This window comes from Bos javanicus, chromosome X (genome assembly GCF_032452875.1).
Source record: "Bos javanicus breed banteng chromosome X, ARS-OSU_banteng_1.0, whole genome shotgun sequence".
Lineage (NCBI taxonomy): Eukaryota > Metazoa > Chordata > Mammalia > Artiodactyla > Bovidae > Bos > Bos javanicus.
In genome coordinates this window covers 122,816,976-122,829,811 of record NC_083897.1, presented here as the reverse complement: position 1 = coordinate 122,829,811, position 12,836 = coordinate 122,816,976, and the positions used below count along the sequence as shown (strand labels likewise).

General features: G+C 42.5%; 1 protein-coding gene across 1 annotated transcript in view; it reads right to left on the bottom strand.

The window, feature by feature from the left end:
- The window catches only part of PCYT1B (phosphate cytidylyltransferase 1B, choline), a 148,735-nt gene that overhangs the window by 123,488 nt on the left and 12,411 nt on the right, over positions 1 to 12,836 (bottom strand). The gene's annotated exons all lie outside the window — the stretch shown is intronic.

The following is a 12,836-nucleotide window of genomic DNA, read 5'->3' as shown; positions in this document are numbered from 1 at the left end:
GTTTAATTCAGTTGCAAAGGTCTAGGACCATTCTGGGCCGGGGACCTCGGCTGCACAACCCAGATAAGGAAAAAACCGCGTCCTGAGATGCCCAGCACGCCTCGAGACAGAACATAGCAGATCTCCACTGAAAAAGGACCAAGTCCCTGACAGGAGTGTTTGATGTGCTGTAGTCAGAATTTTGCCAAATAGGAGTCACCCTGAAGACAAAGCCACTTTTGAGTCCAACCTCCTTGTGCCCACAATTGCCAGCTGGCCTCGGAGGACATATCAGGGCATTATTGTGAGCACCTGAGTTTTCACCCCGTTGACTGCACTGGCAGATCCCCTGAGGCACTGTAGCCCTGGCATTTACCCCTGGGGCTGCTCTGGGAGGAACTTTGAAGGAGGTAGATTGTCTTTGACAACCTGCCTCCCACTTCTGACTGCCCTCCACAATTGCTTCCTCCCTCAGCCACTCTCTCTCCCTCAACCTCCCCAGCTATTCTGACTTTCCTCAAGGAGGTCTTGCTGTTGTCTGCCCTTCGATACACTCGTCCTTGCACCTTTCCTTTGCTCCCATTCCCTAGGCACCCTGCTCTCATCCAAATGCTCATGGCAATCACAGAAACATCCCAGATGGGGGTGGTAAAGATGGTGTGCCTTAAAGTCTAAATCGTCCAGGAATAACCACCACTTTAGGAAGACTTTCTGGAGATACACACCCAAAGCAAAGAACTTAATAAAAGTCATGATATTGGAATTTGCTTGTGGTCCAATGGTTAGGACTCCTTGCTCTCACTGCCAAGGGCCGGGGTTGGATCCCTGGTCTGGGTGATAAAAATCCCACAAGCCCATAGGGTAAGGGGGAAAAAACCTTGGTAATTGCTAGCATTTATTAAGCACAAGCACACTGCTAGGTACTTTACCTAGATCTTGTTTAATCTTCATAACAACCCAAAGAGGTCGATCTTATTATTATCCCCATTTTACTGGTGACAAAACTGAAATTTAGAGTAACTGTTCAGGGCCTCAAACTCACAAGCAGGAAAACTGGGATTGGAAGGATGCAGGGGTGGGAAGGTGGAAGGACGCAGCAGGTGTACTGGTAGGAAAAATATCTAGGTAGAAATCCTTGGGCTTCTAAATCTTTCATTTTAATATATAGTAGTATGGCAACCCACTCCAGTGTTCTTGCCTGGAGAATCCCAATGACGGGGGAGCCTGGTGGGCTGCCGTCTATGGGGTCGCACAGAGTCAGACACGACTGAAGCAACTTAGCAGCAGCAGCAGTGGTTTTCATCTAAGTATGGTCAAGGACCAGCAGCACCAACTTCAGCATCACCTGAGAATTTGTTGGAAGTGTAAATTATTGGTCCCTCAAGACCTGGTTCAGTAGGTCTGGCTGGGACCAAAATTTGCATTTCTAACAAGATCGTAGGTGATGCTGATGCTGCAGGTTCATGGGCCATACCTAGAGAACCAGTAGTCCAAAGGATGGGATAAGAATACCTGCCCTGCCTCCTTCATAGAATTGGGGAGAGCAAATAAGATATCACGTGAAAGCACTTTGTGAATTAGAATGTTCTATAGTAATGTAACGCGGCATTATTATTATGTTTTTAATCACTCTTCAAATTAGCAAAGAGAGCTAGCCTTACAAGAAAAACAAAATGGATTCTGCAGGAGATATTTATAGTTTGGTAGTTATAGATCCTGCAAATCAGAGTGACATCACTTGGCATTGCTAGACTTAAGAGAACTTCAGTGATGCAGGAATTCTGGTGATACTTGGGTCATTTGAAAAAGGGCATTCCTACCTTATCTGCCCGCTTCAGTTCAGTTTAGTTCAGTCGCTCAATCGTGTCCGACTCTTTGTGACCCCATGAATCACAGCACGCCAGGCCTCCTGTCCATCACCAACTCCCGGAGCTCACTCAAACTCATGTCCATCGAGTCGGTGATGCCATCCAGCCATCTCATCCTCTGCCGTCCCCTTCTCCTCCTGCCCCCAATCCCTCCCAGCATCAGGGTCTTTTCCGATGAGTCCACTCTTCGCATGAGGTGGCCAAAGTATTGGAGTTTCAGCTTTAGCATCAGTCCTTCCAAAGAACACCCAGGACTGATCTCCTTTAGGATGGATTGGTTGGATCTCCTAGCAGCACAAAATACCTCAAGCTGCAAGTTTGGCTCTACCAACCCCTTTTACTTGAAAGGGCCAACCCCTGCAATACATTTAGGAGTCTCTTTCCCACCTATACTAGGTGATATGGGAAGGGGATTGTCCATTCAGTCTTAATACTTTCATTGCCTCGCAGAAGTGGCTCTCCTAAAGAGCAGTGCCACAGCCCTGGGAACTTGTCAGAAATTCTTGGGCCCCACCCCAGACCTACCGAGTCAGAAACTCAGGTGGTAGAGGCCAGGAATCTGAGTTTTAATGAATCCTCTGGGTTTTGGAGGCATTCTGCCATACCCTAAAGTTTAAGAACCACTGCCTAAAGCCACAAGATCCACTGAAAATCACCTAGCCCCCAAACCTTCACTGTGCTCCAGGCCACTGAGCTCCCAGCTTGGTTTGTAATTGGTCCTCTAATTCCCCCTTCAGAGTGGGAGGCTCACCTGTGCCCATTTAGCAGAGTCTTGGTGACTAGTGGAGTCCCTGTGAACCCCTCTTGCCCCAGAGCCTAGACTGTGTGGTTATCCCCCACCTTTTCGGTTGTCAGAGCGGGCAGATACCCTCTTCTTCCCCTCTTCATTCTCCCCTGCCACATCAAAACAAGATGCTGCCTCTGCTTAAAATGTCTTCACTGTGTCACCCAAGTCAGACCTTTAGCTAATAGTGCCACTATGTGCTAGATCCAAGTCGAACCTGACACATTATCAGCCTAAGTCCCTGAACCTCAAAATTTGGACCTCTACCTGCTGTGACTGTCAGCTCTATAACTAACTCCATTCCCACTAATCCTACCCCAGCCTGTCTTGGCTCCTCATGCTCCTCTTTCCACAGCCCAGTAGTTGAAGCTCACAGATCTAATGAGAAATAAACTCTTTCAGGCACTGGTCTGAGAGGGGCCTTTACCAGATTCACCCACTCTGGGGGGGTCAGTCTTGGCTGCTATTGCAACCTGATTCAGGAACTTCTTAATACCTGAATGGGTTATTGTAACTTCGGGCTTTGTGATGCTATTAGGATGATTAAGAATGACCAGTTAATTACATAATATAGAATTAAATATTTCATAATCCTCTGGTGCAGGGGTCCCCAACCTGTGGGATCTGATGCCTGATGATGTGAGATGGAGCTGATGTAATAAAGTACAAAATAAATGTGATTCGCTTGAATCACTCCAAAACCATTCCTCCCACCCGTCCATGGAAAAATTGTCTTCCATGAACCTGGTCCCTGGTGCCAAAAAGGTTGGGGACCGCTGCTCTAGGGGATATATGGGAGGATGACTATAAAGGGATAGCAGGAGGGAGGTTACTGGGGTTATGGAATCGTTCTGTATCCTGATTATAATAACAGTTACACAAATCTATACACAATGTTAACACTGTTTAAAAACATAAAACTCCATGGATGACATTGGTCAGTACATGCTACATACTTCAGAAAGTTCATACCCTTTGGCCCCAGAACTTTCCCTTGGGAATTTATCCCCAAAGAAATAATCAGAAGCTCATAAATAGTTTCAAAGATGTTAATGCTGACTTATTTACAAAAGGCAAAAAAAAAAGTGATACAATTTACAGCAATAGGAAAAAGTTAAAAATAAAATACATACATATGTTATTATACATGCATTAAGAATCATGTTTTGAAGAAAAACTAATGCTAGGGGAACGTGTAAAGATTGTGTCAGATGAGAAAATCAGGTCACAACATATGATTCTGGAAATAACCCCAATTTTGCGATATGTATTAATACATCCTAGGATAAAGCACTGAAGGGAAATAGATCACGATATTAAGATGGAATTATGGGGGGTTTGGGCTTCTGTTTTACATTTTCCTGCCTATAACAGTTGGGGGGAAAATTAACATTATTACCCTTTCTCGCAAAAGGGATCAAGAGCCAGATACGGGGCACGCAGAGGTTAGCACACGAACAAACAGAAAGGTGCAGGGAGTCGGTGAAAGGAAACTAAGTTGAAAGTCAAGAGCGATGCTGGGGAGTCCTATCAGCAGTTAGGCGAAGCAAAGGGAGTGTGTTGGAGGCAGGGTGTTCAGAAAATCCCCAGGGAACTTTCGGGGACTGGGCTCTTGCATCTTGCAACCTTGCATCTTGTATCTTCGGGAGAACTTGTTAGATTAGCGCTGCCCCTCCCGAGCACCACCATCTTTTCCGGCTACCATTTATCAAGCGCCTCTTATGCTCTTAGCACTATGCTAGGTACTTAGAGTGGGCTACTTGTAACCCCCTCAACATCTGATCAGGTGAGGAAACCGTCATAGGGACCTTCACTTCAGCTAGGAAGAGACCTAAGTATGACATCATTCTTCCCGCAAGCGCTCTTCACTTCAACATCGCATTGCTGGAAATACTCTTCCCAAAGATCTGCAGGGAAAAACTAAAATAATCTGTTCGGACCAGAAACTGTCCGAGCTTTGCCTGATGCCTGAGGCCTTCCCTTTTTTGTCAATGGGAAGCCAGCACCTGCATCTCCGCTGAGGGAATTATCTGGCCGCCGAAAGCCCCGCCCTCAGCCTCCCCGAATGTAACCTTTCGAGGCTGAAGGGCCAGAAAAGGAACCATCCACACCCCCAAGAGCTCTCAGCCAATGACTGAGAGGATTCAGTGTGTAAACACCCTACTGCTAAGATCCCCTGGAGGAGGAAATGGCAACTCACTCCTATATTCTTGCCTGGGAAATCCCGTGGACAGAGGAGCCTGGCAGGCTACAGTCCATGGAGTCGCAAAGAGTCAGACAGGACTGAGCTACTAAGCACGCACCCACACACTCAGTTCTCAAGTGGGATAATTGAGTCTACACTGTTCTACACTGACTGCCAGAGTTCCCCAGGGGGATTAAGTTCAACTTCCCATGGTGGTAGCTGCTTGACATAGGCCACAAATTGTAATGGTTGTCTTCCTTTCCTTGGCTCCCTTGCTCACACTCCTGTGGATGTTGCCCAGATTCACCTCCCCATTTAACTACTTGAACTTGAATTCTCCTCTCAGGGTCTGCTTCTAAGGGATCTACAACTAATACCATTTCAGAGTCCCATCATAAAGTTCTAACATGATGTATTTCTTATGGCAAATACCTTTCATATCCTCATCACATGTGGATAAAAATGAGTCTTAACAACGTATGCCTATTTTTTAAAAACCAGGCATTACATTTAAGCCTGCTCTTCTTTAAAAATACCTTTCCCTTTTCCTCCATCTTTAATCCAGTCATGCTCCTATAAATTTTATATCCATTGTACACAAATGTTAAGTCAACCATACTGAAAATTTTAAAAGTTTGTATGTCCCTATATACATTATACTGCCTTTCAGGGTGAGGGGGTGGGGATGGGTGATGTGCCTCAAGGCTTTCAGGATCTTATTTCCTAGACCAGGGATTAAAACCAGGCCCTCAGCAGTGAAAGCACCAAGTCCTAACCACTGGACCACCAGGGAATTCCCTATAGTGATCTTAATATTTATAAAGAAGGCCATATGTGAAAACTTCCTTCCAAATCCTCCCCCCCCTTATCAGCATTCCTGAGTTCACTATTTCTTCCTCCTTTCCTTTACCCTTCATTTTCTTCATCTTCTCAGATTTACTTCAGATAAGGTATATGACTACAAGGAAAGGACATGGAAAGAACCAGTTCACAGAACTTAAGGTTTCCCGGAAACCACTCTGACCATCTATGGAATTTTGTGACTTTCATGGCTCTATATTGAATCAGTTCCCCAGTTTTCTACATGTAGCTGACAGTTTGGACCTAAAATCTGATGTAGCCCAGAAAAAAAAAAGTTCACCATCTAAGTAATGAAACTCAGGAGTTACTCCTTTTCACTCACTCCAGGGAAACTGTGGTGATAAAAGTTTTGGGTAAAGCCTTTCACCCCTCACTTGTTTCTTTTACACAGTGAATTCTATCATCTGGGACTGACAAGTTTTAATACTGAAAATTTTCAAATGAGCAAACAGATTCAGAGAGGTTAAGTAACTTGAGCAAGGTCATAGAGTAAGTGGCAGAAGTATACTTGAGTCCAGGTCCTCCTGAAGCAAAGTTCAACTCTCTTTTCTACCAGATTACACTGCCTTACTTAGATTTGTTAACAAGGTCACTGAGCTAACTCATGCATATCTCATCACCCCAAATAACCTCTCCACCTCTTTTCTATTGAATCCATGTAACATGAAGCACTCTTCACTTGTATTCATTCAGTTCATTTCCTACCTCTGAAACCACGGACCTGGACTCATTGTAGGGGCTCAAGTTTACAGAAGCATTGCCCAATTCACCAGTGGGTCAAGAGGGAGGTTGATACAGGCCATTAGGGGAAAAAATAATGATGGGACAGAAAAAGCAGTAAGTTTCAAAACTTTTTGTTTGAAAAACAAACTCAAGAAGATAGAAAGTGCTTTATTTTATTCTTGACATGGATTTTCTTCTTTTTCCAGCTTCTAGAATAACCAGAAAAGAATTATCCTCATTTATTTGACCAGAATTTATTGAGTCTGTTATGCAGAGTTTTAAGGTGCTAGGGAGCAACTGCACAGACTCAACATGAGAAACCTACTGCATGAATGAAAATGCCATTCACAAAATGTCACCTATCATCTTATATTTTAAAGAAATAAATATTTGACATAAGTCAGAGAGATGAACGGGAAGGAGCACCAGTTCTTAGCACTCATGGACACCAGACTATAATAGTTATGCCTGTGTTTGAGAAGGTCCTAAAAGAGAGAAGTTGTTTTTATCAAAATGAGATGTATTTATCTACATGCTGATGTAAAATCAGTTGTAAATATGACATATGTTGTTTTGCTCTAGCAAAACAGATATGATAGCAGATTTTGTGCATAAATTAAAGTTGCCCTTAGCTAGAATAAATCATTCTTATTGACATTAGCAGCTGTGTAGTCAGTAAAGAATTATTGTTGCTATTACTTGGTGGTATTTATAAACACTTTTATTTTCCAAGTGCTTTACAATCACTTATTGTCTAATTAATATCTAATCATCTGTTTACAAGTAATAATCATGCATGTAGAGCAGTTTAATCAAAACTCCAAATGCAGCCACCATCATACTTGAGAATGTTATGTAAATTTTTGTCCCTTCTTGACGGGGCTTGGGTCCAGACATATGGCCGAAACAGATAATACAGCAGAAAAAAAATGAATAAAGATTCCTCACTTGGATTTGAGCATAATTTGGAATCACAGCTTTTTGCATGCCAAATATATTATCTGAATGTCAGCGGGTAAGAATATAGGTAATTTTCAATGCTTAATGGCTCAATTACACAGTTATATAAAATTTTTTATTTATTTAAGGCACAAAAATGGATGATAGTTTATAATACATGCTCAAGGGCAGGCACCAATTTAACATGGGAACTGTTAGTCAATCACTGTTTCAGTGATTTTTCAGGAAAAGAGATCAAATGTAGCAAAGGTGGCTTAGAGACCTTCAAGGTTAATCTATCCAGGTTCACGTGTAGATGAAGCTATGGCCAATACAAACCCCTGCCATTCTTAATTATCCACTGTATGTGGATGTACTGCTATCTCCCTTGGGTCTCCCCAAGTGTTATTCTATAAGCAATTATGGGAACCATGAAAGCATTTTTTAAGCAGATGAATGATATGCATACTAATCCAGCCTTTTTCCTCTAGGATAAATTTTCCTACAAGTCAAATTGCTGAGTCAGAGGACTTGCATTTTTAAGGTTTTATATACATTTTTGGGGTTACTTTATCGAGTTGTCCTCCAGAATATGACACTATTTGTCCTCCAAATCAACACTTCTTCTGATAATCCCCAAGAGGTGTCTTTCTTGGTTATTGATCTGCCATTACCAGTTTTCTTCCTTCTTGCTTTCTCCCCAGGCATAGTTTCCCAGTACTGCAGCAAATACTGCAGGATTCTGGCCCCTGGCCTTCTGGATCTGCTATAAATATGCTTGACTGGCAAGGGAGGCATCAAGACCATCTGATGTCAAGATGGATAAATTCATTCACAAGTAAACTAGTATTACACTCCTTGGACTTTATACTAATTCATTTGAATAGCTTGGACTCCAAAGTGAAATTTTCATCTTGTGAACTCTGTGCAGTCTTTGAATGCTCAAAGAGAGACTTGGTTTAACCTTTGGTATTAGTTTCCTATTGCTGTTATAACAATTTACCACAAATACAGTGGCTTAAAACACCACAAATTTATCATCTTAAAGTTCTTAAAATTGCCATAGGTGATTTAAAGTGCCTATACTTAGTGGGCTAAAGTCAATATATCAGCAAGACTGCCTTTCTCCTGGAGCCTCCAGAGGTGACTTTTTCCAGCTTCTAGAACTGCCAGCATTACTTGGCTCACAGCCCTCTTCCTTCCATTTCAAAAACAGCAGTTGCACCCCTCTAGCCTCTGCTTCAGTAGTCACATCCCTTAATTCTCCTGCCTGCCTTTTTCCCTTGAAAAGACCCCTGTGGGACTTCCCTGGCAGTCCAGCGGTTGAGAATCCACCTGCCATTACAGGGGATGCAGAGAAACAGGATCCTACATGCCTCGAGACAACTAAGCCTGCATACCACAACTACTGAGCCCTCGCCATTCGGGGCACAAGCACCGCAACTAGAGAGAAGCCCATGCACCCCAACAAAGAGCCCGCAGGCCACAAGGAAGATCCACACGCCACAACTAAGACCCAACACAGCCAAATTAATAAATACATATATATATATATATGTGTGTGTGTGTGTGTGTATATATATATATTTTTTTAAAAGACCCTTGTGATGACATTGGGTCCACGTGGGTGATGCAGGATGCTTATTCCCTTCACAAGAACTTTAACCTAATTACATCTGTAAAATCCCTTTTGCCATGAAAAGTGACACATTTCCCAGGTTCTGGGAATTAGGATGTGGCCATCCTGAGGGGGAGGGTACATAATTCTGCCTATCACACTTTCCTTAGCATGAGCTGGACCTGGTATCTCATTTCCAGATATTGGAACAATACATTGCCTGTAATTTTAATACTTAGTAATTTATGAAACTGTACTCTGTATCAGGCATAAGCACTATACCAGGTTTGCAGGAAAGAATCAATGATTAGAAGGGTTTTGTAGTTTGTCCAAAGTCATGGAGCCAGACAATGGCAGAGTGGAGTTTCAAACTCAGGTCTGCTGGACTTCAAAGCCCCTCCTCACCACGTGCTTCCTCTGTAGCTCATTTCCCATGCTCTGCTTGGTTCGCTCTCTTTGGCTAGCTTTCTGGTTGAAAGCTTTTCATTTAGTTTGACATTAAATGGTACAATCTAGCTAGATAAAACCTTTTATTAGGCCCCTATAAATCTCCTTTTGGAGTCATTCAGTAGGTGCCAGTGGAGGATGTCATCTTGAAACGCTCCTTCAAGTTGATGTCTTCATGTCTTCTAATAAATCTTCAAAAAAGTGGCATCAGATGGGCTCTTCCTCCATCATACAAGCAGAAGTGGACCCTCCCCCCCCAGGTTATCTTCTGTGAGTGAAATGTAAATCTCTGAATAATATCAGGTGGTGCTGGTGAAAACTGATCATTCCAAAGGCCCCCAACTATCAATATACCAAATATCTTACTCTTGAAAACAGACAGCCTAACACTTTAGGAGGTATAAATTCATGTCTTAATAAAGTTTCTCACCATCTCTGCTTCACTCCCCAAAGTTCTCAGCCTTGGCTGTACATCAAAATTATTAGCAGACCGGGGGACGGAGGTTTTCAAACCCCAAGGCTGTATTCCCACTCCCTAGATATTCTGGCCTACTTGGCCTGTGACACAGTATCAGAACTTTTAAAGATACAAAACCAAAAAAAAAAAAAGTTGAGAACCACTATGGTGAAACAGATATGGTGAGAGACTTAACTAAGACACGGATTTTGACTCCCAAACTGTTTAGGCCTTCTTTTTTCCAAGACTCTGTATTTTGTTTGCATTGAAAGAAATAAGCCCTATTAGTGTATGTGTCCCAAGAAGCTGGCTATGTACAAACCTTCCTTATGTCTAAAAGCAATCATTTTAAACCTAATCTTAATTAATCTTAATTTAAACCCTAACCCTAACCCTAAGCCAGAGGAGAGGTTATATCGAATGACTCACTAATGGTGCTTGAGAGAACCATATACACAGAAGCCCATCGTTGCTGTAAGAAGAAATTCTCTTGAGTAAGCAATTAAGCAAGCATGGGATAAACACTTTCAAAGAAAAATAATCCTTTATTTCTGCAAAATAGGCTTAACCTCACCACACAATTTAAACATAAGAACTAAAAAGAATTAGCTAAACTAAACTAAAAAGAACTAAAAACTATTAGCATTAAACCATGGCAGTCCCTAGCACAAATAATACCACCATTGTTATACAGTAGGTTCTCATTTGATCATTCTTGAAGCTGGATGAGAAGTACACGAACAGGACAAATGGGAAGGGACTGCTTTGTCTAATTTTGCATATATTTGAAATTTTCCATAATAAAGTGTTTTTTGAAAAGTTAAAATTTGGTCACTGTTTATTAGTTGTCTAGCACTTTAAGTGCCTATACTAAGGCAATGTATATAAATGCACAAAGTTTGCCATCAGACTTCTAGATTCACTGCTAAATTACAAACTATGTGTTCTTCAGCAAATGACCTAACATCTTTCAGCCTCAGGTTCCTTACCAATAAAGTAAAGCTAATTATATCCCTGAAGGCTTTGTAGAGAAAAAATATAAGTAAAGTGTTTAGCTGAGTGCCTTAAATAAATATCTTTTTTAGACCTCCTTCCTTTGTTTGTTTTTTTTTTTTTTTTGTCTGCTACTTTTCAATATAGAAATGCAAGGAGCCCTTCATGTCACCTAGATTAGTAATATTGACTCAGTCAATTTCTTTTCACATTATTTCCTGGAAAATGTAGACAGCCTGGTATGTTTGTTTCCAAGGGTTTAAAACAGCAAGCAAACTCTGGAGAGATCCAGGGAATGAGGAGTGAGAAAGAACGTTATGTAGTTAACTCAGTTTTCAGTCAAGGGTGGTTTTGTCCCACAAGGGATATTTAACAATGTCTAGAGACAAACTTCGGAGAAGGCAATGGCACCCCACTCCGGTACTCCTGCCTGGAAAATCCCATGAACGGAGGAGCCTGGTAGGCTGCAGTCCATGGGGTCACTGAGGGTCAGACACGACTGAGCGACTTCACTTTCACTTTTCACTTTCATGCATTGGAGAAGGAAATGGCAACCCACTCCAGTGTTCTTGCCTGGAGAATCCCAGGGACAGGGGAGCCTGGTGGGCTGCCGTCTATGGGGTCACACAGAGTCAGACATGACTGAAGTGACTTAGCAGCAGCAGCAAAAACAAACTGTGGAAAATTATTCAAGAGATGGGAATACTAGACCACCTGACCTGCCTCTTGAGAAATCTGTATGCAGGTCAGGAAATAACAGTTAGAATTGGACGTGGAACAACAGACTGGTTCCAAATAGGAAAAGGAGTACGTCAGGGCTGTATATTGTCACCCTGCTTATTTAACTTATACGCAGAGTACATCATGAGAAACGCTGGGCTGGAGGAAACACAAGCTGGAATCAAGATTGCCAGGAGAAATATTAATAACCTCAGATATGCAGATGACACCACCCTTATGGCAGAAAGTGAAGAACTAAAGAGTCTCGTGATGAAAGTGAAAGAGGAGAGTGAAAAAGTTGGCTTAAAGCTCAACATTCAGAAAACGAAGATCATAGCATCTGGTCCCATCACTTCATGGCAAATAGATGGGGAAACAGTGGAAACAGTGACAGACTTTATTTTGGGGGCTCCGAAATCATTGCAGATGGTGACTGCAGCCATGAGATTAAAAGATGCTTACTCCTTGGAAGGAAAGTTATGACCAACCTAGACAGCATATTAAAAAGCAGAGACATTACTTTGTCAACAAAGGTCCACCTAGTCAAGACTATGGTTTTACCAGTGGTCATGTATGGATGTGAGAGTTGGACTATAAAGAAAGCTGAGTGCTGAAGAATTGATGCTTCTGAATTGTGGTGTTGGAGAAGACTCTTTCGAGTCCCTTGGACTGCAAGGAGATCCAACCAGTCCATCCTAAAGGAGAGCAGTCCTGGGTGTTCATTGGAAGGACTGATGTTGAAGCTGGAACTCCAATACTTTGGCCCCCTGATGCGAAGAACTGACTCATTTGAAAAGACCCTGATGCTGGGAAAGATTGAAGGCAGGAGGAGAAGGGGAGGGCAGAGGATGAGATGGTTAGATGGCATCACTGACTCAATGGACATGAGTTTGAGTAAACTCCGGGAGTTAGTGATGGATATGGAGGCCTGGTGTGCTGCAGTCCATGGGGCTGCAAAGAGTCAGACACAACTGAGCGACTGAACTGAACTGAACTGAGAGATATTTTTGGTTGTCACAAGCTGGGTGGAGGGGTGCTACTGGCATCTACTGGTTAGAGACCAGAGATGCTGCTAAGCATCCTACTGTATGCACAGGGTTGTTCCCCACAACAAATAATTATTTGGCCCAAGATACCAGCAGTACCAAGGCTGAGAAACACTGGGCTGATGTGACTAAAACTCCTTGATGAAGCTTTTCCTAGATAATTAACTTTGCCTGTCTTTGTTCGTCTTATCTGATGCATACAGGTTATTAAAAGCA